This window comes from Crocodylus siamensis, chromosome 3 (assembly GCF_052110815.1).
Source record: "Crocodylus siamensis isolate JL-2025a chromosome 3, ASM5211081v1, whole genome shotgun sequence".
Taxonomy (NCBI): Eukaryota; Metazoa; Chordata; order Crocodylia; family Crocodylidae; genus Crocodylus; species Crocodylus siamensis.
In genome coordinates, this window is record NC_143397.1 from 44,412,350 (window position 1) to 44,436,937 (window position 24,588).

Here is a 24,588-nt window from a genome sequence, read left to right on the forward strand (position 1 = left end):
AAGATCTGGAACCAACTTGCAAGGGAAGTGGTGCTTGCTCCTGCCCTAGGGGTCTTCAAAAGGAGGCTAGATAGACACCTTGCCGGGGTCATTTGACCCCAGCATTCTTTCCTGCCCATGGCAGAAGGTTGGACTTGATGATCTGCTCAGGTCCCTTCCAACCCTACCAACTATGAAACTATGAAACTTCTTTCTTTTTCTAATAAGGAAACATCTTTACTGTAGTCCATATATTTAAATTGTATGTCCTTTATAATCATATTCCAATAGTATTGTTCCTGTTGTGGAGGGCCATATTTCAGGAGCAGTCCTACTGCCATTATTGGGTCTGGTCCCAGTATATAAGGGATTATTTCATATATGTGAGAATAACAAACCCTGGCCCTAAACTAAAACTGTAATCTTGTAATGCCACTTTATCCCTGTGGGTTATGTTCTCTAATCCAGAGTCACATAAATTGTACAAAACAGCTTTCAATGTACCTAAATGTTCCTTTGCATACCTAAATGGCAGTTTTTCAGGTGTGTAGCACTGGAACACTCTATAATGCCATCTGTTTTTGGTAACTTCTGTTACTCCTGCATATAGTCTGATTATGTGCAGTGGGCTATGAACTGGCTGGCTATGTGTGTAGCTACATGCACATCACTGAAATGTAGGCAAACAAAAAAGTGAAGGCTAACAGCAGAGGAGGATCTTCCCATGCTTTACCCCAAACAGTGAGTGGTTAGGACACTTACCCAGAGCTGCAGAATATAGACCCATCTGCTCCAGAGGGAATTTGAACATCTGTTCTTCTGACTTCCTTTCATAGTTCTCTAACCAGTAGGCCACAACTTAGGACTTCTTGTGGCCCTTCTTTTGAAGCTGAGCCATTGCCCCTTGTATAAGTAGTCATTGAATAAAATGGGTAGAGAGTGGTGCATACGTTTCTGCTTTATTCAGAGCAGAAGACTAGGCTAGAACCCAGAGTTAGTGTTCATACAGAGCTGCAGCTATCTCACTAAACCACACATCCTTTAGCTTGTTTGTTTCCTCCTGCTCTTACATATCTCCCTCTCTTGGCTTTCTAAGGGGGCCAGCTTCAAAAGAGGTGCTGGATGGAGGCTGTAGAATGCCTAACCAGTGGCCTATTGGTTAATGCATTGCGTTAGATGGTCATAGAGATGCAGAACTTGGGTCTCCTGCTTCCTGGGCAAGTACTCTAACCACTTACTTACCGGGTTAAAACTTTTTAGAGACTCAGGGGACATAATGAGAAGGCACTGTTGAATAGGAGTGAGGACACAGCTGGTGGTTAGAAATACAGCTTTTATTGAACAAGCAGTGCAAGGGAGCTTGTTGATAAAAAGTTTTAAAAGGGGGCAATAGAGTTTTGGCTGTGTACTTGAGTAGCCAGCTATGAGGATGAGGGAGGAGGAGGAAGGAACAGGATGTCTAGAGGACCAACAAGACCTGTGTCACAGAAAGCTTGGTGTACACACATTGCACTGAACCAGGTGACAATGACCCAGTTCAGTATAGTACTTGAGGCCAGGTACAGACATTATACTTTTACTGGCATAAGTGATTGAAAACCAATTTCTACCTGTAACAGAATAGAAGTTCAGCATTATAGACTGGTCTAAGATTTGCCTTCTTCCAAGGGTGAATGTGTGCTTTGTTTACTACTAATCTAAACTACACTGGTTATAGAAAACTGCATAACTTCTTAGTTTGATTCCACCTCAAGCTTTTTGAATGACTGTACCTAGATTTTCCAGGTATACATTTGAACAGTTCCAAGGAGCTTTAAACTGTATATCCACTTCAGGTTTAAACCTCATTTAATCTAATCTAAATGTTATGTGTGTCCATACCTTAAGCATGTGCAAGTCCTTGCAGAATTGGGTATATATTGCCATTGGGAACCATCATAAAGCCTTCATATTTACATTTTAAACAGTTTGAGACAGACAGATCCTTAGCTAGAGTACACCTGTAACTTAGACCAGTTAAAAATGTTGGCCACTCATTTATTTAAAAAAATAAGACTTGCTTCTTCTAACTTCAGTTGTTAAAAATAACCAGGATGGAAAATAAACTTAGAAGAGGATTAATAACTAAAGTATCAAATATATCTCACTGTTTCTACCAAATTATAGATACTTAGATACATTCCAAATCTAAGTTAAGGAATATAAGTACATGTACTGTGAAGCATCCTGTCAGAAAAAAGTTTTAATAAATAAATTAATATCCCTATTTACAGAAAACAGTCTGTGAATGCCCATGGACTAAAATAAACAATTCTTTTTATCTTGTAGAATTAAAATAATTCTAACCAACTGCACAGACCAGTTCCTTTGTGGAAATGCTATGTACTGAAGAAAAGTGTTTGGCTTTCTTTTCAAAATAAACCTTTACATGGAGTTTCTTAAAATCCAAAAACCACTGCTGTTTTGCTGTTTTAAAGTTTTCTGTGTCCTTGTGATGCTTACAGTGCATTTGTACACTTTCTTTTTTTTCCTATAGGCCAAATCACACTGCCATCTAAAAATACTAAAAGTTTTTCCTCTCTTTACTGTACTTGATTTGTTTTTATACCATTCCACTGCGTGACTGGTGGTGCTACCTTTAACTTCAGAGATCAGCAAGATAGGAAGACAGTGAAAATCGACCGTATGTTCCAAAAAACAAGAAAAGAAAGGTACCCACAAAATTAGGTACTCAGATCCAAAACTAGATGGGTGGCCAACCTAAGCCCAGACAGTCCATCAACAGCCTAACCACAGGACAGACCAGAAGTAACTGCAGTGTTGCTAACACTCTCCTGTGATGTTCACCAAAAAGCCAGATATTACTGCTTAAAGAATTTCCTCATCAGGGATTGCCTTTTGATGGGAAAGAGGGAGTCAGCCTACTAGGGGAAATGTACTGATTTACCAGCTGCTTACAAACTCCTAATTAAAAGCATATAAAAATAAATCTACATTTTTGAATTTTTAGTTTTAATAATGGGAGATTAGACATTACCCTTGTGCATCATTTCAAATCAGCATGAATCTCCATAACTTTGAAAAAAAAGTTTTTAAAATTCATATACACCATTTTCTAAATTATCTCATGTAGGATTTTACTTTACTTTTAATATTTAATAGATATAATGAGTAGGGGTGTGCGAAATGGCCTGTATTTGATTTGAATTCAGATTTGGCCCGAATCATGGACAGTGATTCAATTCGTTGATTTAGATCACTGTCCCCGATTCAATTCAGCTGAAACTGAATCTGAAGATTTGATGCTGATTCGGAGAATCAGCTATTCATCCATAGACACAGCTTTAAATGATTTTTCTACACACCTCAGGGTACCAGGCATGGCTTGTGAACACTGCAATGCTGGGGCAGATGGAGCATCCCACAGGAGCGTGGGGGGCCCCCACATGCTTGGTGGCAAATCTGGAAGTGGACTGGACGTACTTCCAGTCCACTTCTGGGTCTGCTCAGGAATGGAGGGTGGTCCCCCCCATGCTCCTCCATCTTGGTGATTGGCTGCAGGGGAGCCTCAGGTGGCCTCCCAGACCCAGGAGGCACCAGTCACAAAGCTGGGGAGGACTGGGGGGGGCGGTGCATGCTCCCCAGCCGACCTGGAAGTGGACTGGAAGTGCTTCTGGTCCACTTCTGGGTCTGCTACTGAGTATGCTGGGGAGCCCCCCTACGCTCCTATGGGATGCTCCATCCTCCCCACCATCGTACCATTCATGAGCCACCTGCTACCCTGAGGTAAGTAGAAAAAACATTTAAAACTATGTCTATGTCTGAATCTCTGAATCTCTCCAAAACAATTTGGAGGGTTCTAATTCGATTCAGAGAGATTAAAGGGTCCTCTGATTCAATGTGGATTCTGAGATTTGGCTACCAAATAGGGCTGAATCTCCGCCAAATCATATTAGGGACCGAAGCTTTGCTCAGCCCTAATAATAAGCATCAAAAATGGGTCAGCAGCCTTTCACTGACACCAGGTGCATCTACATGAGATGCTACTGCATAGTGGTTACTGCGCATTTATTTAGTACTTGTATAAGCACTATACAAGTACTAAATATATGCACAGTAACCAGAGCCACTGTACAGTAGTGCCAATGAATATGATGGTCAAACAGAGCTGCTGCAGATCCCCTACCCTAGGCATTTGCAAGACACACAGGACCACCGCCAAGATTTGCATTGCCTTGCCACCCTCACTTCCCACTGGATTCCCCAAAAGTGCATGCTTCGAGTTGTAATTTGGCCCACTTTGAGATGGAGTTGTACTAATTTAACAAACTGGGTGTCTATATGAGATGCTGACTATGCAGTAGCTGAATAATACTGTGTAGTCATGTATTAACACTGTCCATGCTGCGATGAGCTACTGTGCAGTATTATTCAGCTCCTGTACAGTCGGTGTCTTACATAGATGTGCCCAATTTGTTGAATTAGTACAACTTCATCTTAAAGTGGGCCAAATTGCAACTCCCAGCATGCACCATACTTTTGGAGTTCCAGTGGGAAGTGAGGGTGGCAAGGCTATGTAAATCTTGATGATGGTCTATGTATCTTGCAAATGGCTAGAGTGGCACATCTGCAGCAGTTCTGCTGAACCAATAGGGCCCACAAATCTCTGACTTATCTGGTCTACACCCATAGGGCTTCTCCCAGACACCTATGTTGCAAACCTGGGGTGGAGAGACATGGTGGAGTCTCTCTGAGTAGTAGCAGAAACAGGGTGACAGGTAAAATCCCTTTTGGGGGTTTGAGGTTTCCAACCTCTGACTTAAATTTTTGCCATTTGAAATATGCACGCAAAACCACTTTTCATGTATTATTATTTGGGATCTAGACATTTGCTGCTTGATTTAATTTTATTGGTGTTTTGAAGGAAATCCCAAATCAATTTGTAAGGGCTGTTATTTATTTATTTATTATCTAGTAGCAAGGGACCCACTGTGGGCCCTAAGTCTCATGCCAACATAAAACAAAGATAGAGTTCATGTTCTTTGGGCATGTAAGATTTTGGAAACCGCAGACATGTACATTTAATACAAACTAATGTGTGATGTTAACATCAGCTTTTTGTCTAAAGAGATTTAGGCCCAGATTTCAAAAGGTATTCTGTGGACCTGTTTTGGGAACTCCACTAAAGTCACTGGGAGCTCTTTCTGGACACCATAATCCCGCCAAGAGGAGGTGCCTGTGGAGTTGGGCCTTAACTGGTAAGCTCCTTAGGGTAGGAAATGGCTTTGTAAGTATAGTAATTAGACAATAGGGTTCTGGTACTGGTGGGGGCTTTTGGGCACTGGTGAGCTACAAATTAATAATGCTGGTTTAGAGATACATTGCACATATAATAGCATGTGAAGGTACCATGTATTATACCAAAGCCAGAATTCCTTCACCAAGCTTCAACAGAACAATGCACTGTTTCAGTTTTTGGAAGTTATTGATGATGGTGATGGTGATGAGGTAAGAACAGTTTAATCTACTTATTTTAAATCTGTGCTCTAGAAAGAACTCTACCACAATTCCAAATGCCGTGCTGAAGTAGTCAGCACTTAGTCTCTCTTTTCACTAAACTCTTACATGTAACCCTTCTTGTCTATTTTACTCCTGTCTATTAAATAGAAATAGCTGGTTTTTCAATAAGAAAAAGTGTGATTTCTGGTTCTTGATCCAATGTCTTTTTAACAGATTTTGAATATAAAACACACATAGGAACTTGGGAAAGGTGCAGTAAGAAAGTAGCATGGAAAATAGGATTATTACAAAGGTTTTCAATTAAATGTTTAAAGTTTTCCAGGTACCTAATGGGTAAAACTCCTGCAAAAAAGGTGTGTCTCTGTACAGGGAGATATCTGCAGAGGCAATGAAAAGAACAAAAAAAGAAAAAGAAAAAAGAAAAACTACAGGAAAGTTTACTGTATTGTCCCAAACTTTATACATTATATGTGAGGAAGGGGTTCTTCACATTTTTGTATAATTGGTTTTCAAATGAACTGTAGTAGGTTCTTGATTTATATGTGGCTGTAATTTTCCATTCAGCCTAGCTATGTCTCATATAGTCATAAAGTTTCTTTTTTGATGCTTATTGACTAGTACAGAGAAGACATCCTTTTTCACAGAACAAAGTTAAATTCTGCATAAACCTAATATTATAGCTCCTGCTTTTCCTAGTTTAACTTACACAGGGGCGTTGTTATACAACAAGAAAGATCATTTTAAGATTTCTCACATTTTGTAATTCTTTTTATGGTTGCACCAGTATAAGCAGAGTGGTTTTGGCTCAAGCTAACTCCATACTGGAAATGGAATATAATATAAATATCAAGTGAGTGTCATAAACATCAAGCTTTTTAGCATTAATTTCATGCAAGTAATTTTGTATGCTGCATTCCAGATATCGGATATCTGGAACACACTAGATCAGATGAAAAATCAAGATTTTGGAGGTAGAGGCTTCTTTGCTGGTCAGTCCCATTTTCTTGTGTGGGACTGACCAGCAAGTTATCAGTCCCATTTTCTTGTATGCCTGAAGGTCTGCTTCCGAGTGAGCATAGATTACAGCATCATCTGCATACTGGAGCTTGATGATTGATGGTTTATATCAGCTTCTCACACTGAACCAAACTGGGTTGTGTTCAAACATGGATCTATTTGAACAAACTTCACCCCTTCTGAGGTCTTTCTTGTAGTTCCTATCCAGAGCCTTGCTCAGAAGAAGAGGTGGAGGCTCAACAGCCTAAAGAAAAGAATGGGCAGGTGGAAGAAGAAATGGTCTAGTGACTCAGAAGAGTTTGTTCTTGCTCCTGCTCAGCCATGAGGCTCCTGTGAAACCTTGGGCCTGTTATTTTTGTCTCAGTTCCTCATGTGTAAGATGGGGATATAGTCTGTCCCTTACAGAATATAGGTGAAGATAAGTACAGCAAAGACTGTAAAATAATAGGGGTGTATGAATCCTTTTGTAGATAATAGGAATGTTGGGGGGGGCGGGGCAGAGAGGGGGAGGAGTAGGAGTCAAGGAGTGGAGCTATTGCATGGTATCATCTGCAGTCCCATGCAAACCACTGGGAAAAAAGTAGCAGAACTGATATAGTATCTTTCTCTGCATTGTTCCCCCTGGGGGAAGCAGAATCACATTGGTTCCCAGGTGTTTGGAATCTTCAGCCACTGGGTTGTGATGGGAGGAAAGAGTTTACTCTGTGACAGGTGACCAAGTGGTATTGTCACAGAAGTTAAACAAAAGAGTTGGCTAACCAGACTCCCTCCCCTTTCAAATATCCAGCATTTTATGAGTTATGTAGGGTGCATGCCAGGGCCAAATAGGAGCACTTAAAGTTTGCAAATATGCATTAACAAATTATTGTGCTGCCAAAGTCATTTGTATTTGTAACATATCTCATGCTTTTAGGCTCATGAGCAAGCACTGTGTGTGAACCTGAAAGGCAGAAGTAGTATTTTTATGCTAATATGCTATAAAATGTCTTGGCAAAATAAGCAAGTCCTGCTGCAATGGTATTTATTTTCACTGATATGATTTAGAAGATTCTCATGTGACAATCTTTTGTGTTGTATTTGTAAAATGATCACTACTAGAAAAGCATACTATTACAATACATTACAATATAAAGTTGCTTGAGCAGCAGAAAGCTCCTAATACAGTACTGCACAATGGAGCACTTAAACAGTTTAATACAGCTTTCATGTACAGTATTTTAAAGAATCACTGTGAACGCTGTTTGCAGTGGTTTCGGGAAAGTAGAATCATATTGAGGAGAAAGCTCCTTACCAGAGAGCTTCCTGTCACTGAACGATCATGTTGCTGTTCTAGCAAATCCAGGTGGGAACATTTTCAAGGAAATGTTGACTACTTCTCCTTTGCCCAGAAACGGCACAGCTATTTTTAGGGATATTTTCCATTGGGCTGCAGAACATTTCAGTTGCTGTAGCATAATATGAAATGGCATACTTTATGTTACGTTGCATTGGAAAAAGGACTATATTGCATCATATCTGTATTTGTCATTGAAGGATGCTGAGATATTCAGATTTCCTCATGTATGTGCCAGTTTGTATGCAACGCAGAGAAAGCATTAATAATATGCATATAATAGGATATGGGCTACATTTATCAGCCATTACACCAGTATTAATCAAATGTAACTCCATTATAGTATGTGATATTATACTACTGTACAACTTGAGAAAAAGGGTTCAGAATTGGTCTTGGGGTATCCTGTTCACATTTTGCATATGATACTTAAAAATAAGCCACAGTAGCATGGGGGGGATTTGTTTTTGTGATGTGGCTTTGATCTATAGTTACGGCTTGTAAATTTTTGATTTGTGAGGCTCAAAAGTATAAAGATCTTTTAATTAGGGAGTTATCTTTTTCATATGTAATCCCATGGCTATCATAAAAAGGGGTAGCAAAAGTACCCCAGAGTATACAGGAACAGACTGGCAGCTGTTGGACTTTCAGGGAGCCAGTTAACAATTCTGTGATTCTAAAGTAGCCCTGGTTCTGACATAAGTTGAAGTGGCACAGGGGACCATACACCAGCTCCAGTTCCTTCATACCCTTTCTCCTACGCTAATACCTTGCCAGGGTGTTCAACTGGCAGAGATGCTGGCTTTGTTGCTTTTAAGTCAATGCAGAGTTTCCCTCAGAGTAGAAGCTACTACTAGATATCAGACCCTCAGCACCAAAACAGGTAGAGGATCTGCTCCAATTCTTTGAGGATGCTCTCCATTTTCAAGCACTATCTCAGTTGACCCATATTGAGAGAGGAAAAATACATAGTGGACCCTCTGTTTTCATCTAAATTTTTAAAAATTAAACCCTTGCCACTGTCAGACTTAATTGTGAACACTTCACTCAATAGTCTTTAGACAGACAGAGCTTGCAAATCTTTAGAGTACTGGTTCCTCATTCACAGTAATCTATCTCACTGGCTAAGTACAGATAGCCAAAAAGCCCGAGGCTGAATCAATTCAATCTTCACAGGTTAGTCTAAGCTGGGTAGATTGAACTGATAAGCAAGTGAAAAAACATTCACTTTGATTCTGGAAATGCAGCCACATGTGTACAGTGGCTCAGGCCAGAAGCCAGGGGATACTAGAGCAGGCAGCTTGGGCCAGGGCTAGCCCACCCACCCTGCAAGAGGGAGTTGCAAAGCATCCTGGGGTGCTGGGGGACTGTGAGTTAACTTAAATCTGGAGGGGATCTAGATCAGAAGTTCAATAAATCGCTTTAACCTACACCAGTTAAGTTTGATACTATATCCATCCAGATTTATCTTAAACTGGTTTTGGCCAGTTTGAAAGAGGCTTATGTGCACTTAGCTTCTGTTGTTATAGATTTGAGCTGGTTTATGATCACTTATACTAGATTATGTGTAACTTCTGTCCCTAGCCGCTGAGTTTGACTCAAGTCACCAAGCTCTGTTTGTATGTCAAGATGACACGGGAATTACTGTTCAGCCCTAAAGAGTATTACTGACTGGGAAACAAAGGTACCCAAGCTCATATTGTAGCTGTCTTCACTATATCTAGCTTTTGTATAAACAGAGGATTTTAGTTTTCAAGACTGTCACTATTTCAACCTTTAGGTATATATATATATATCTATTCCTTCAGAAAACCATGTCTTTTATGTGCCGACCTCAGCAGTAACCAAGAAAAGGCTTTCTGATTTAAATTAGAAAGATCAGCTATACTCTTATTTGGCAAGCTGAACTGCACGTTAAAGTCACTTTTGATTTAGCCATTTTAGGAGACCTGTCTCTCTTACAGTTGTTTTGTTCTGTCTTTGACACAGTGTTAAAAATGCAGCTGTTTTTACACTGTTTTTAGATGAAATACTGAATAAATATTTTTCAGAAAGCCATTGTAGAAATGACATTTTAAATAGGTTGGGGAAATTAGATGAATTAATTCATTTATGCACTTTCAGACTGTGCAATCAATAACATCTAATGACAAAAGTGTCTAAGAATAGTTACATTGGAGTAAATGAGGCAAATGCTCAATACCAAGTTACGTATTAGAAAGAGTGGGTAACATCCCGGGCCCATTGAAATCTATGCAAGACTCAGTCATCACTGATTCAACACTCACTGAATGCATCTACATGTGTGCTTTACTGTAGAATTGACAAATTGGCTCCACAGTAATGCATCACTGTCCCCATGTACCCCAGTATTAGGACACAGTGAATTTATTAACTTTGCTGTAAGATAGTACTGTTGAGGACTATCCTAGCGGTGGAGTTATTTACTTCATTGCAATGCATATTTGACAGTGACTGGGACAGCAGCACTTTGAACCAGGGTGGAGCAGCCTCAGGCTGGTAGCAGGCTCACGGGGTCAACCATATGGCTCCACAGTTTCGTTACTCTAGTGACCCAGCCACCCTGACATTGCCTGATGCTGCTATCTGGCACCTGGGATTTCCCCCCTGAGCCTACTGCCAGCCTGGGGCTGCTTTGCCCTGGCTCAAAGCACTGCTGTTCTGGGCACACATGCAGACACGGCACCTGGAAGTAGCTGATTCCAGAGCAAATTGATCTGGAGTTTATCATGTTCCATTATTGCACATGTAGATACATCCACTGAGTATGGTTTTATTAGTTGATCTTGTCCGGCTGATGGTAAGGTAGCTTACGATTCATGGTCAGTCTTTTCACACCTTGTGGGTTTGGAAGATGACTGAGATGTTGAATGTCATCAGACAGCTCCTGTTGTGGTGTGATGTAACCTAGTACTGCACTTATCTTTAAAGCAGAAAAAATGCCTTTTTAATTTCCTGTCTGTTCCACTGCAGACTGTAAAATGTAGTACTATCTCTGCTTATAACTATTACACTTAAATATGTATTGTGGGCCAAATTAGGGATATGAATGTCACTCAAGCAATTCTTGCACACTTTATGATAGATACTTAATCCAAAAAAACTTAAAGAAAACAGATCATTTAATTTTATAATCAGTTTACCAGATACAGAACGTGAGGCATGGAAATATTTTGAGCATTTTCTGTGTTTTTTAATGAAGTGTTATTACAATGAGAGGCGGATGTTACAACCCAGCTGTTGCAGTGTGCAGGAGTGGCTTTTGTGTTCTGCCTGGAACTTTATGTGTCAGCTTGTGGCAAAACTCCAGGCCTCCAACCAAGGACGTCTGACAGTGAACTGCTGGTAGAGACACAAGATTTTTTTTCCAATGGATAAACACCTCAAGAATGTTACAGCGACAGTTTGAACATCTTTAAGGGAAAAATACTCAGTGTTGATTCTTTCTGTTTTTCCTTCTTTGTCTTTCTTTATGTTTTGCAAAGGTGTAAGGTTTGTTTTTGTTTTGTTTTTCAGTTGTTGGCTTTATGGATGCAGGGCATTTGACAAGATCTGTTTGCATGAAAAAATGTTTGCACTCCAAACAACTCTACCTTTTCTGTTGTTATTCCCTCCCTTAAAGTTAATCTCTTAAATTGATGAGATTCTGTGGAGATGCAAGATTTATGTTTTCCCTGAAAGAACAAGTTCTTGCTTTCAGTGTGTAGCATCTAAGATAATGAGGAACATGCCAGTAACATTAAAACAAATGTGTGTCAAATCCCCAGGGGAATCAGATGCCATGCATGCAATTTTTTCTCCAGACATCTGAAATCCAGCATCATTCTTCTTTCAATCTGTTCCTGAAGCAATGGCAAATGTACATAAATCCTTCTGCATTAAGTTGAAGAATTATGTGAAGCTGTAAGATTTAAACTTTACATTTGGACAGCTGAATACATTACATAGGTAGGTATATGTTAGTCATTTCTCAAGGTTATCAGGTCTTGTTGCCTACTTTCCATTTATAGCTTTATTGATTAAATAAACACATATATATTCACAATATATTTTGCGTTACAAAATGCACATTTTCTTTTCCTAAATTATTACCTTATTGACAGGTGACAATTTCTGTGCGAGTACAAGTCACTTCAGTGTTTGAAAATACAATATTTTTTCCACCGATCAAAGGCATGCATGTACTTTATTTCTGCAGAATTGAGCAAGTACTAATTCTTTAAAGAGCTGTTGCTATTTGAAGTGAAAATGGAAGTGTGTGTGTGGAATGTTGGTATGTGAGGTTCTGCTTTAGTTAGAATTTTAACTAACTAATGACAGCTGCAGGGCGTAGAAATTGATTTGGTTTGAAAGGAAGTCTTTTAAATTGATTGCATAAGGCAAGGAGGTGTGTTTTTTATGCAATATATCTAGGATGAATATTCATTGTTCTATAAGGGAAAAGATGCTTATGGTTTGAATACTCACAGCTAAATATTGCATCTGTTGCCTCTGATGTCATATTTACTTAGTGTATATTAATTCAGTCAATAGAGGTATATCAACGTAAACCCATTTTAAAAGAAGAGTATAATCAGCCCCATACTCTCAGAATTGGTTCTGAACAATATCTTGAGATATATTTATTCACTTATGATTAGGAATCGGAATTCAAAGTCGCCTTACATTAATTCACAGTGATATAACATACAGTTGAGATGAAAGGATAGGACTCAGGGGGCGTGTCTATATGAGATACTGATTGAGTAGTAACCTGGTACTACTGCGCAGTAGCACTGTGTGGCTAAAACCATGATGTGATGCTACTGAACAGTAAGTAGTATTAGGCTACTGCACAGTAGTGTCACAAAAAAGGTGTTTGCCAGCTGTGTAACGCAGTTTACTGCACATTTATTCAGTACTTGTATAAGCAAGTACTGAATAAACGTACAGTAACCGCTGTCCAGCAGTGTGTTGTGTAGATGCGGCCAGGGTGTTGCAATCTCCTTTGAGATACTGAGTACTTTTGGCACCCCCATTAGTATCAGTGGGAACAGAGCAGCTTGCAGGATCTAACCTATACTGAAGTTATAAAAGTAATTAACCCCACATGTCCATATTGTGCATTCAATTTCAGTGTTACATAAAAAAATAATACAGAATATGATCCCTTGGTAATCTGAGAGATACCTTCATACTCAGATTTAAGAAAAGTTGTACATGTTCTTTGTGGATCCTAAAGGATCCTATTAATACGTTTTCCATTATTTAATCCTGCTGATGAGGTGGTCCTGCATTATTCTTTTCACTGAAATACTTTGGTATACTAAAAGGTAACTTATATAATTGTCCCAGAAGGTTGTTGATTAATATCATTAAGTCCTTCCTAAGTCTGCTTCCACACCTCTATTGACACCAGAATGGACAGAAAGATATATCCCTTGTATTTGGAAATAAGCTCAGGCCACAACATTATCATTCTTAAGCATAGTAATTTGCAATATGTCAGAAATAATGTGTGTGTGTGGGTATAATTTTTTATTCTTCTCCTCATTCTTGATTTTTTACGAGTGAAGTTTATTAGGAGAAAGCTCTCATAGAGAGATTATTTTATGTTTATTTTTAAAAAATATTTCTTTTCCCTTTTTTTGTGTTAATTAATAGATATCTGAAATCCTTATAATTATCCTGAAGTTCAAAGTCTGCCCTGGATGCTCTCAGATTCAGTACCTGAACTTCTGAAACTATGCCAGCCAGTTAAATTGACAATTCCTATTGGAACATACACAGCAACATGCTTTCCATTATGAACAATATTGTTACTGTGTATACCTAAACTACTGGATTGTTTTATATTTTGCTCATTGAATCCAATGCCACATAACTATATTAATTACAAATATTTGTTAATCCAATATATGAAAATTTAACATGCCAAGACACCAGTAAGAAACCTATGTTTGTCAGCCAGAAATAAAATTACAGACAAACAATATTTGGGTATTGACCAGCATTCTTAGTAAATCAACAGAGTTCTTAAGTTTTCTTTATTTTTGTTCTTTTTAGGTAAGTCATATATTATCGAATCTAAAATGCCTGTACTTGTATATAGTCTGCATGTGTCTTATCTGGACAGAGACTAATTGCATAACTAATTATTTTGCATCATTAACCTGCTTACATTGTAATGCCCTAGTTAGTTTTTTAAGTTCTTACTAATACTTTGTTCACCAGATTTACAGATACAGTCTGGCTGTTTACATTAATTGAAACAGCGCAGAGGCTGAAATTGGTTTGATCCTGTATTTGTAATTGATTCTTCTATAATATGATAGTATATGAAAAAAAGTAAATCACATTTTGTCAAGCCTGTGCTATGCTACCAACAGGATCTCCTGTAGTGAGACTCCACATGATGCAGTGAACCTTACTAGTAGATCTTATGAAGGATTATTGTACAACAATACAATTATTATTCCCTTCTAATATGGATTTCAATTTGATTCTGTCTCTCTATAGGGCAAAATTTCAGAAGTGCTCAACATGAACCTGATTCCATTACAATCTTTCATTGACTTTACTGAAAACAGTGAGACTAATGCTAAATGCTTGTGAAAAATTCCTCCCTTTATGTGTTAAAAGTGATTTCTGTGCTATAACTAGAATATTTTTTCTATCAGAACTCATAGTGTTCTCATACTGTATAGCAGCAGCATTTTCACTCATGTCTCATAAGTTTTTGAAACCAAGTAAATAATGTTAATATAGCCTTATCTCAAATTTCACATTTCAAAGCACCATCCATGCAAAAGCCTATACAGACAAATCTATGCCACATTCTTGTGAGGTTGCTAAAAATATTTTCTGTGTTTTACCAATGGGAAAATGGAGACCAGAAAGGAAAGTTAAGTGACTTTCACAAGGCCACATAGCAAACAAGCAATTAAATTAGAATTAGGATTACTGGTTCCCAAATGATCTGGAATATATTTGTTCACTGTAACTCTAAACAAGGTCCAATTCTTCATTATGAACACTCCCCCACCTACACACACACAGAATTACATAAACATATCCCTAGTATACCGAATTTGACAAATAGGTAATAGATATAGTTGGATGATTAACTATATGGTATGCTGCTGTGAGGGGTAGGGGCTATAAAGTCTCATCGGCCTGGCGTCTTCCCGGTGAATAACATTAGGATGGGGAGGGGTCGGCATTATCCTCCTAGCTGCTTATAGATGTTATTTTTCTCTGTAGCAGAGCACTAGGGTGCTTGCTACTAGCACCAGTAATAAGGACAGCTGCCAATTAATAGGGCAGCACAGGTGAGGGTTGCTAGGGCAACTAATGTTGGTCAGCTGGCTAGAAGAGGGCAGGGCTGGGCCTTTATAAACAGCCCAGGCGGGAGCCTAGCTAGCAGTTCCCCTCTGGCAGCTGCAGGAGCTCTGTGGGTGAGCTGAGCAGCCTGGGTTGATGGTTGCAGCTTGACCACTCTGACTGGCTGCAATGATGCAGGGGTAAAGGGAACTCTGACGGGGGTAAGACAGGGCCAGCATAGAGCGGAGCTGGGTTTATGAGCTTGGGGGCTCATGATTGCATTATGAGCTGGTAGGCTTCTTGTTTATGTTGCAGCCGCTTGGCTCATGGTTTCATTATTGTTACACCGGAGGACCGGGTGAGGCTGTAGGGGTGTGAGGAGGCCTCACGGGAGCTCCCCAATAACCTGGGGGTCCTGGGTGCCCAGTAGGGGCACAGCGAGTTGTGCCAGTGGAGCACAGCTGTTGGCGCCGGAGAGGCATGGTGTGCGGGGTTTTGGACCCCAGCCCAGGAGGGTGGTATTTTGCCCGGTGGGGCAAGCGACCCAGGAAAGGGTCAAGGGGCCAGGCATGGCTGCGGCCACCTGAGCCCCAAGCACGGGAAACACGTGAGTGAGACCCCAGAGTGGGCAACGAGCACGAGAGGCACAGCATAGGACCCAGAGTGGGCAACGACCGCAGGAAGCTGGGGGTAGAGCCCCAGAGAGGGCGGCAAGCGCGAGAAGTGCGGTGCAGGCCCCAGAGAGGTCGAGGGCCCCAGATAGGGCGGCAAGCACAAGGGATGAGGTATAAGCCCCAGAGTGGTCAAAGCCCCAGAGAGGGCGGCAAGCACAAGAAGCGCGGCAGAGACCCCGAGACGGGCGAGAAGCGCGGCAGAGACCCTGAGACGGGCGAGAAGCACGGGAAAGCCCAGAGGTGGGCAAGAGGCCCCCTAAGGGGGTGAGGTGCATAGAAAGAGTAAGACAGGCTCTAGTGGGGCGTAGCCTGGGTGAGACAAACCAAGAGGCACCAGACAAGGGGGCGCCGGTTGTGAGGCTAACCCAGAGGCGCCAGGCAGGGCGCAGGGAGGCAGAAGGACCAGATATCGTCCATGAAGAGCTGCGAGGCTTGGGGCATGCTGAAGGGGAGGTTGGAGGCACGCATCGCCCATAAGGCAGGGGTGCACTGGGGCACCCCAGTCGGAATGGGGCATAGAGCGGAGTAGTGTCCTAGGCAAGACAAGGCAGCCTCCCTTACTGAACTTAGAACATCAAAGACGTGGCGGGCGAGTTGAGGGTGCTGAATCACCTAATTGGACACGGCAGGGGGCGCTAGCGGGATCACGGCTGCCCCGTGCCCCACTCCGTGACATTCTCACTTGCCATGACTTTGAGCTTGTTTCAAATAGGGAGCTGGTCCTATTGGGACTGAGTGCAGGCCTGTGGGAGAAATTTCTTCATGGGACTCCACCTCCCTACACCCCACTGTTACCATGTTTTAGATGTTACTCAGTCTCTTCCTTGTCGTTATCACCCTGGTAGCAGGTAGGGCAGTCTTTCCAGCACTCCAGTCTATATGATCCATCTTACCTGTGGGGTTCCTCCCCTTTTATGGGAAATGATAATAACTCAAGTATGAATTAGTTTAGGCCTACCCACTTAGTTCCTGCACAGTCTCAGAGGAGGCAACAACTCAGGTCACTTTTTTTTCCAAGGTTGTTCCCCTCTATCGAATGATTAAGAATCTGAAGTGACAAAACAATTCAACAGCAAAAAAACAACAACCTCCCATCAATTCCTAGCTCCATTCATAAACAAACATAGACTGAAAGTCCATCAATGTGTTCAAAGTTAATCCTCCTATCAATATACTGTCAGTCTATCAGCAAAATCTATTTTGGTGGCATCCACACCAGGCAGCCCTCATGACCCCTCATGCTTAGCTCACCATGGAATTAGGCTGTCATGCCTCCTCTGACCTAGTTCCACTTCAGCCCAAGCTCCACTCTTTACTCAGAGGGGCACACTGACATTCTGTCCCAAACTTAGTTGGCTGATGGACCTCCAACCACCCACATCTGTTGCCTTGCACTCTTCTCCTGCAGTTTGCCAGAGCCTGATTGTAGGCAGGAGAGTCCTCCGGCATCTTCTCCTGCCAGATATTGCAGTTTCTTCCTGGGGCCGGAAGTACTGCTCCAGCTTCTGTAACCACCCATCTGAATGGAGCATTCACTCCGGCACTGTGGCATGGTGCTCCATTCCCTGGCAGTGTTCCCTCTCCCATTTTGGGTAAGTGAAAGGGAATTATCACCCCTGGGGTTTTGTCCATTCCCAGGGTCTTTCTTTTCACAGCTACTCAAAGAGCATTCAAGATATGCAAGAGAACCTTTGCCTAAGGTTTGATTTGCTTGGGCATAGTTAATGGACATTCCATATATTTTGATCTTATAAGAAATGGTTCACAGTTTTATACAGATTATGAAGTTTAGAAAGGTTTTTTCTTTTACTGAGGCACTTTTTTTTGTAACAAGGCAGCCACTTGTAGTGGGTAACACTCAAAACAGCTTGGATTTATGAGAAATGGGGGGAGAAGCCTATATTAACGTAATGCAGTCATGGCCAACCCTCCCCACCCATGAAGCCACCAGCCCCTCTCCCCCCTGATCCACTCATCCCTCCTGGTACTGGTTAACCCTGGTAAAACTAGCCCCGGGAACAGCTTGTGGGATCAGGGAGGGCTGGGGAGTCCAGGAGGTTTGGAGGCATCAGAGAGGCTTTCCAATCCCGCCATTTCTGCCCCAGTCTCCCCAAGCCCCATCCTGTAGACTGTGCTAGTCTCCCCACATCCCATCACACCCTTCTAGACTGTCCCCCTCCCCAATCCCTCCAATGCCCTCTATGGACCCTGTTAGCCCCCTTGACGCCCCAAGCCCCATCATGGACCTCACTAGCCCCTCAATACCCCCATGGCCCCACTTTTCCCCAACATACCTTAGATCAGGTTCCTGGCACCTATTTAATCAATGCGTTAGATTGATGGGGCCATTTTTAACTGAATCTAAACCCCAAAACTTCTATGGGAAATGTCTTCATGAAGCCTGAGAGAACAGGAAAGATTTGTGCTTCCCTTGATAAAACAAGATCATTCTCCTGATGTGAGATGTGTTTTTTTTGTAGGCAAGCAGCTGCTGAGTTTGATATCTAGTAGGTAGAAAAGGAACTCAGACTAGAAGTAGACTCATTATAATGGGGCATAGCTTTGAAACAATGTATTATAGTAAGAAAGGAAGTGCAAGATATTCATCCTGGAAAGCCTTATTTTTTTAGAGTTGTTCTCAGTAGCACTTCTACTGGAGTAGAAGATGTAATTTTTGCTCCTTTTCTAAGAAAAAAAATTCTAAATGCTCTTATCTTAATTTCTTTTAATTTGCTTTTTGTCCTGTCAAAGAAGTTGTTTAGGGTAATGTGTGCTGTGTTCATATGATAGGGTTTGAATGTAGGACAAAAAGTCTGTCAGAAGGGTCAAGACAAATGAGACAAAACTTTGGAAGAGCAGGGATTGGTGTGTATTGGCAAAAGACAAGCCTTGGATGAAGGTGAAAAAGTTGTATACCAGGGAACTTGAAAAGAAGAGAAAAATCAATAAAAATAATCACTTTAATAAGCAAAAATTTCCTTTTTCCAATGTATGTATATATTTATTTAATTTCTAAATATTTTGTTGGTAAAAATATGTTAAGGTGCCAAATTATTCAATTTTATTTTTTCTTTCCTCCCACTAATATAGATACAAGTCTTTAGTGTGTGTCAGGCATTTAACACAACTTCTTCAAAGATTGATGTACTCTGTCTTCAGTTTCTAACCTTACAACTCAAGGTGTGGCACAATCCCAGCATGACTTGCATGATGTCCTGTCTTATTGCTTAAGTACACCCACTTCTAAAATTACCACACCACCACTGGGGGTGAGTGAATACAAGATAACAATTGCAGTTTGACAGTTTCAAAGGAAATGGCATAGGGATTTAATTAGACCCTCTACATGCGCTTCATTGATTCCTAGAGAGGATTTCATTCTAGCGGAAGCAGATGTGGCTCGTAGTGTTGGAGTTAGGGGTTTTTTGCATGCTTATATGGATAACTTTAGAAACAGGAAAAAAACACCACTTAGAGACCTAAAATGCAAACAGAATGACAGGAACATTGTGCATTGAATCTCTACATTCTTCTAATGCTTCTAATCCAAGGTCAATTCTGTTTCCCTTTGTGGGTATAAATGGCAGCTCTCTAGCCATCTGAGTGCCAAAAATGCCACTTAGGTGCAGGTAGTGATTCTGTTTCCCAGCAGTATAGCTACCTAAGTAGGTACACATAGACTGAGGATGTTGCAGTACTCTACACCCTGACTATAAGTATACATGGCCATGTATCCATATTGTAGTGGATGTGTACTGGTGCCCAAGTCCAGAAGATTTAGCCAACAAGAACAACATAACTAGCAGGGCGTTGGGGAGGCTCACATGTTTTAGTCCCAATAGTTGAATGGTTAGGGCACTCCCTCAGGACACCTGAGATTCTACTTCTCCCTTGCCCAGAGGGGGCTTAAACCTGCAATCTGACTTTCCACTGTGTTATCTTTTATCCTCTTTGAAGACTGTGGACAGACAAAATGGCCTGGTATGCAGCTGACAGAGGGAGGTATATGGAGTCAGGAGGAAAAGAGGTGCATGGCTCTGTGAGATAGTTGCTGTCTGGAAAGGACGAAGGCATGGATTCTAACCTGGAGCATTGTATGGCTCTCCATCCATTTTGTCAAACACCTATTCAATTCAAAGGACAATGGCTCAGCTTTGAAAGGAGTGCTGGAGAGGGCTCTGGATAATGCCATGGTGATTAATTAATTGTTCTGGAAAGTCAGAGAGATATAGGTTTGTGCTGCCTCTGAGCAAGTGAGACCTAGAACCTGGACTTCCAGCTTCTAGGTTAGCACCCAAACCACTCAGCTACTGAGGCCAAAATGTGGATGGGCCATCCCCCTTGGCACCCATCCTTTTTTCTGGGACTTGGAATTCACATAGTTGCATCTGTGTGTGCACAAAGAGTAAAGAGGGGGCCAAAAACAGTCAGGCAGGCAGCTAAAAAACATTCACTTGGCCATGCAAAGGGAAATAGATTTCCATCTTGAGTTTTAAAGTGATAAGCACAATGCTTCTATGTAGTTGTCAGGCTGAACTGAAAAATCATAACTATGTATTTTCATCTTTGTAGGATTGGGGCTCAACAAACTTGATTTTAAAAGGATTAATTAGCTGCTTCTGCCTTTATCCAGACATCTACAATACTCAGATTTGAGATGAGACAAAATCATATCTATGTTGGGTATCTGAAATTTAAAATGCATTAGAAGTGTGGATTTTCATGAGATCTGCAGGAAATTGGAGGAGTTTCTCAACTTTCACATCACCATAACTGATAAAAAAAATTGTACAATACAGTTTTAGTATTTCACAAAAACTGCAAGATAGGTTTTTCCAGCTACTGGATACACTCACAAGAATCAAACAAACAAGAGACTAAATGAGGCTGGAGTGGAGTTTGATGGCATTACTGACAAAGACGCATAAGAAACTGACTAACTGACTGCTAGTATGTTTCATAAGAAGGAGCAATGTCCTCTGTGTGATGCAATATTATACACTTAGCAGACTGTCCAACACACACAAAACAAAAATGAATAGAGTTTATGAGTGATTTCCTTTCTATTTTTCTTTAAATATGAGGATGAGTATCTTGTATTTGAAGTTTTCTGCCTCTATGGTAACTGAGTCATGACAGTTGGCGACAAATTTCTAATCCTGAATTTAGGTGATATTATCCATAGCTGTTTTATTGATCTGGTGGAAAAGTGAGTTATAACCAATTAATTCCATCCAATGGGGCAAACACAGAATTATAGAAAAATAAGTCTATAATCTAGTCCAAACGCCCACTCAAAGTAGGACCATTATGCCTTCTTTAGGATTATGCCTTCTCTAGGATGTTGATAGATAGGTTCTCTTAAAGAAGAGTATTTTCAGTACCTTGTGTGAAAAGTATCTTGCTTTAGTACCTTGTAAGGTACTAAAATTCATGGGGAATCAGAACAACTGTGAATTATCCCATAAGTGGAATTACAGAGTTTACTGCGGAACTAAGGACAATCCAGTTACTGCATTGGTTTCATTAGTTAATCATCGCCTTTTGGTAATGTATAAAAGTTCAGTGTTTATGCACATTTTTTGTAATTAGTCTGTCATGCTGTTAACTATGAATTGCTGCTGAAAATTTTGTGGGCCTTTTCAGGATCATATAGGGTTGACTGGCACCATTTTTTTTTTTCTTCCTCAGAAATTCCAGAAGGTAGCACTGGGTACTGCTAATCTGGCCATTTGGATAATCATATGGAGTTTTACATGGTTTTCTTCTTTCATTCCCCATGTTTAAATATATATGGGGCTATTAGGCCTCACTATTCAGAAGCAGTTTTTGAAAAATTGAGAATTTCAGATTTTCTGTTACGGGTAAAAAATAATCAGTCAAAATCTGGCATGAACTGGATTTCTTTGCTTGCTTCTCATTTAAGTAAATACAATTATTTTATTTTTTTTACTTCTTTTTAGCTTTCTAATGAAAACTCAAAATTTTAGAGGTAAGTAAATCCTTTATATGAAACCATTTAATTTGTTGCATAACCAATTTTCTGTAGAAAAGATTTGATGGAAAATTTTCTGTTTGTTCATCTTACTCTCTTGATTTGGTGTTGTATTATATGCCACTGGGCAGCAAATGTAGACTAATATTTACTGTGCTTGTCTTGGCACAAAATTAATTTTCTCTTTCCCCAACAAGACAGGAGGCTACTTACATAATGATCGTGGCAAATTGATCACGTTTAGATGTCATCATCGTAACATTTATCAAAAGCATTGATGTGACTTGCTTTGATAGAGTCAGAGTGGGAGACTATATTACACCTATTTCATTCAGTCAACCTTCTAAATAGAGAACATCAAGAAAACATGGCTTTGTGAACATTTTTTTTTTTTTTGCATTCACTAATTTAATATAGAGAGTTAGAAATCAGTTAGGGCAAGACACTGGTCTTATGAAGAATTGATCTGCCAAATCTCAGTAGAATAAAAGAAATATCAGGAAAATTTACACTGTTAAAGTAATTTACTTGACAAAAAGGATTTGAAAATTGTGAATGTAAAGGATCAATAGCAATATGTAGGAAAATGAAACAAAATCTTTTGTTTAAAATATTGCCATTTGTATGGTTAGATTTTTTTTTTAAAATGAAACAGTTTGGATTGAATACAAATAGATTTAGAAGATTTAAAGCATTTTTCAAAATGATAACATGCTCATACTCAGGACTTGATTTTGCCTTTTACGTAAAGGACCCAATCCCAAACCCAACAAAGTCAATGAAGGATTTCTAAAGACTTCACTGAGTATTGCATCAAGCTTATAGTGTATTGTAAGGTACTCAGCTGACGGCAAAGAGATCAATTAAAACTGCTTACACGAGAGTTTGGAGATGAGTTTAACAAGAATACCGGCTGTGCTATTGGGATTAGCCATAACATTGTTACACCAGAAGGAAGGGTAATAAGGGAAAGATGGCAGAGAATCCCGTATCATAGATACGAAGTAGTGAAGGCAGAAATAGACAGGATGTTAGAGCAAGGAATAATAACAGAATCACGGAGCCCATGGCGAAGCCCATTGGTAATTGTTCCAAAACAAGATGGGTCCCTCCGTTTGTGCATTGACTTTTGTAAATTAAATGCAATTTCAAAATTCGACACTTTTCCCATGCCCCAAATCAGCGAATTACTGGAGAGAGTAGGACAAGCCAAATACATATCTACATTAGATTTGACAAAGGGATATTGGCAGATACCTGTACACAGAGAAGATCAAGCAAAAACTGCTTTCGCCATACCATGGGTTTTGTACGAATTCAGGCTAATGCTGTTTGGCTTACATGGGGCTGCAGCCACTTTCCAAAGACTCGTCGATTGGGTCCTAGCACCACACCAACAATATGCAAAAGCCTACATAGATGATATTATAATTTATACAGACAAAAGGGAACAACATTTAAAAGCTCTGCGTACCTTTCTCCAAGAACTCAGGCAAACAGGCCTCTCAGCCAACCCAGGGAAGTGTGCCCTAGGTAAGGCGGAAACTAAATATCTCAGCTTCCTACTAGGACAAGGATGAATGCGCCCCTGATAAGCTCGAAATGATACGGGATTATTCACTTCCACGGATGAGAAAACAACTACGCGCTTTCCTTGGTTTAGCCAGTTATTACCGCAGGTTCATACCGCATTTTGCCAAGATAGCCAGCCCTTGACCGACTTATTAAAAGGATGAGGCAATGGGCCTATAAAATAGAAGAAAAACATTTAGAAGCTTTTCATAGGACTCAACAAGCTTTATGTAATGATGCAGTCCTTCATACACCCGACTTCACCCATCCTTTCATTTTACAGACGGATGCATCAAGTTATGCTGTAGGTGCTGTGTTGACTCAGGAAGTGGATGGGATAGAATGCCTGATAGCCTATGCTAGCCGGAAAATTAACCCACCAGAACAAAGGTATGCTACTATTGAATGTGAGTGCCTAGCGATAAAGTGGGGAGTAGAATGTTTTTGGTATTATCTCCTGCGCCGTAAATTTGCTTTGGTTACTGATCATGTGCCCTTGAAGTAGCTAAAGACAACCCAAACAGCTAATACACGAATCACCAGATGGGCACTCACCTTACAACCGTTCCATTTTGATATTGAATACAGGCCGGGACATGCCAATGTGGTAGCAGACTTCCTATCTCAATGTCATCCTGGTGTCCAATCCCTAGAGGCCTCGAATACTCAGGAAGATCCAAACTCCCCCCGCATCAAGGATCAAGGTAAACAACAAAAGGCACCTAGCGGCGTCTTAAGGGGGAAGGTGTGTGAAAGAGTAAACAGCGATGCGGCAAAAAGAGCTGGAGAATGCCACTTCCAGAGCTAGTACCATATTAGGATAGAAGCTCCCGGAAAACAAAAGGAAGAGGAGGAGTAAGTCTCAGAAAGGGAGAAGAAAGAAAGAGCATCTGAAGGAGAAAGTGAGGGAGAAAGATCTCCAGGAGATAAGATACTTACCTCAGGATTTTTCTCACCGCTGGAGAGCGCGGAGCTCTGAGAAGAGGGGTGGATCCCTGAGGAGGCACTGGAGACGTGGCTGGCAGTTGCGCTGAAAAGTAAACACACAAACGAGAAAGAGAAGAGTGGATTGACTCAGTCCCACAAGCTTAGTGAAAACAACTGAGTGCTGACCACAAGGATTGAAGGCTTCAGGCACACATGAGATGAAAGGTACACACTCATTTTTGATTGTC

At 40.6% G+C, this 24,588-nt stretch overlaps 1 long non-coding RNA gene across 1 annotated transcript; it reads left to right on the forward strand.

The window, feature by feature from the left end:
• Positions 1-21,808: 21,808 nt before the first annotated feature.
• LOC149868234 (uncharacterized) lies at positions 21,809-24,126 on the forward strand. The gene is made up of 3 exons (XR_016440958.1): positions 21,809-21,838; positions 23,697-23,803; positions 24,002-24,126. It is a non-coding gene; the product is annotated as an uncharacterized LOC149868234 (long non-coding RNA).
• The last annotated feature ends 462 nt before the right edge of the window (positions 24,127-24,588 follow it).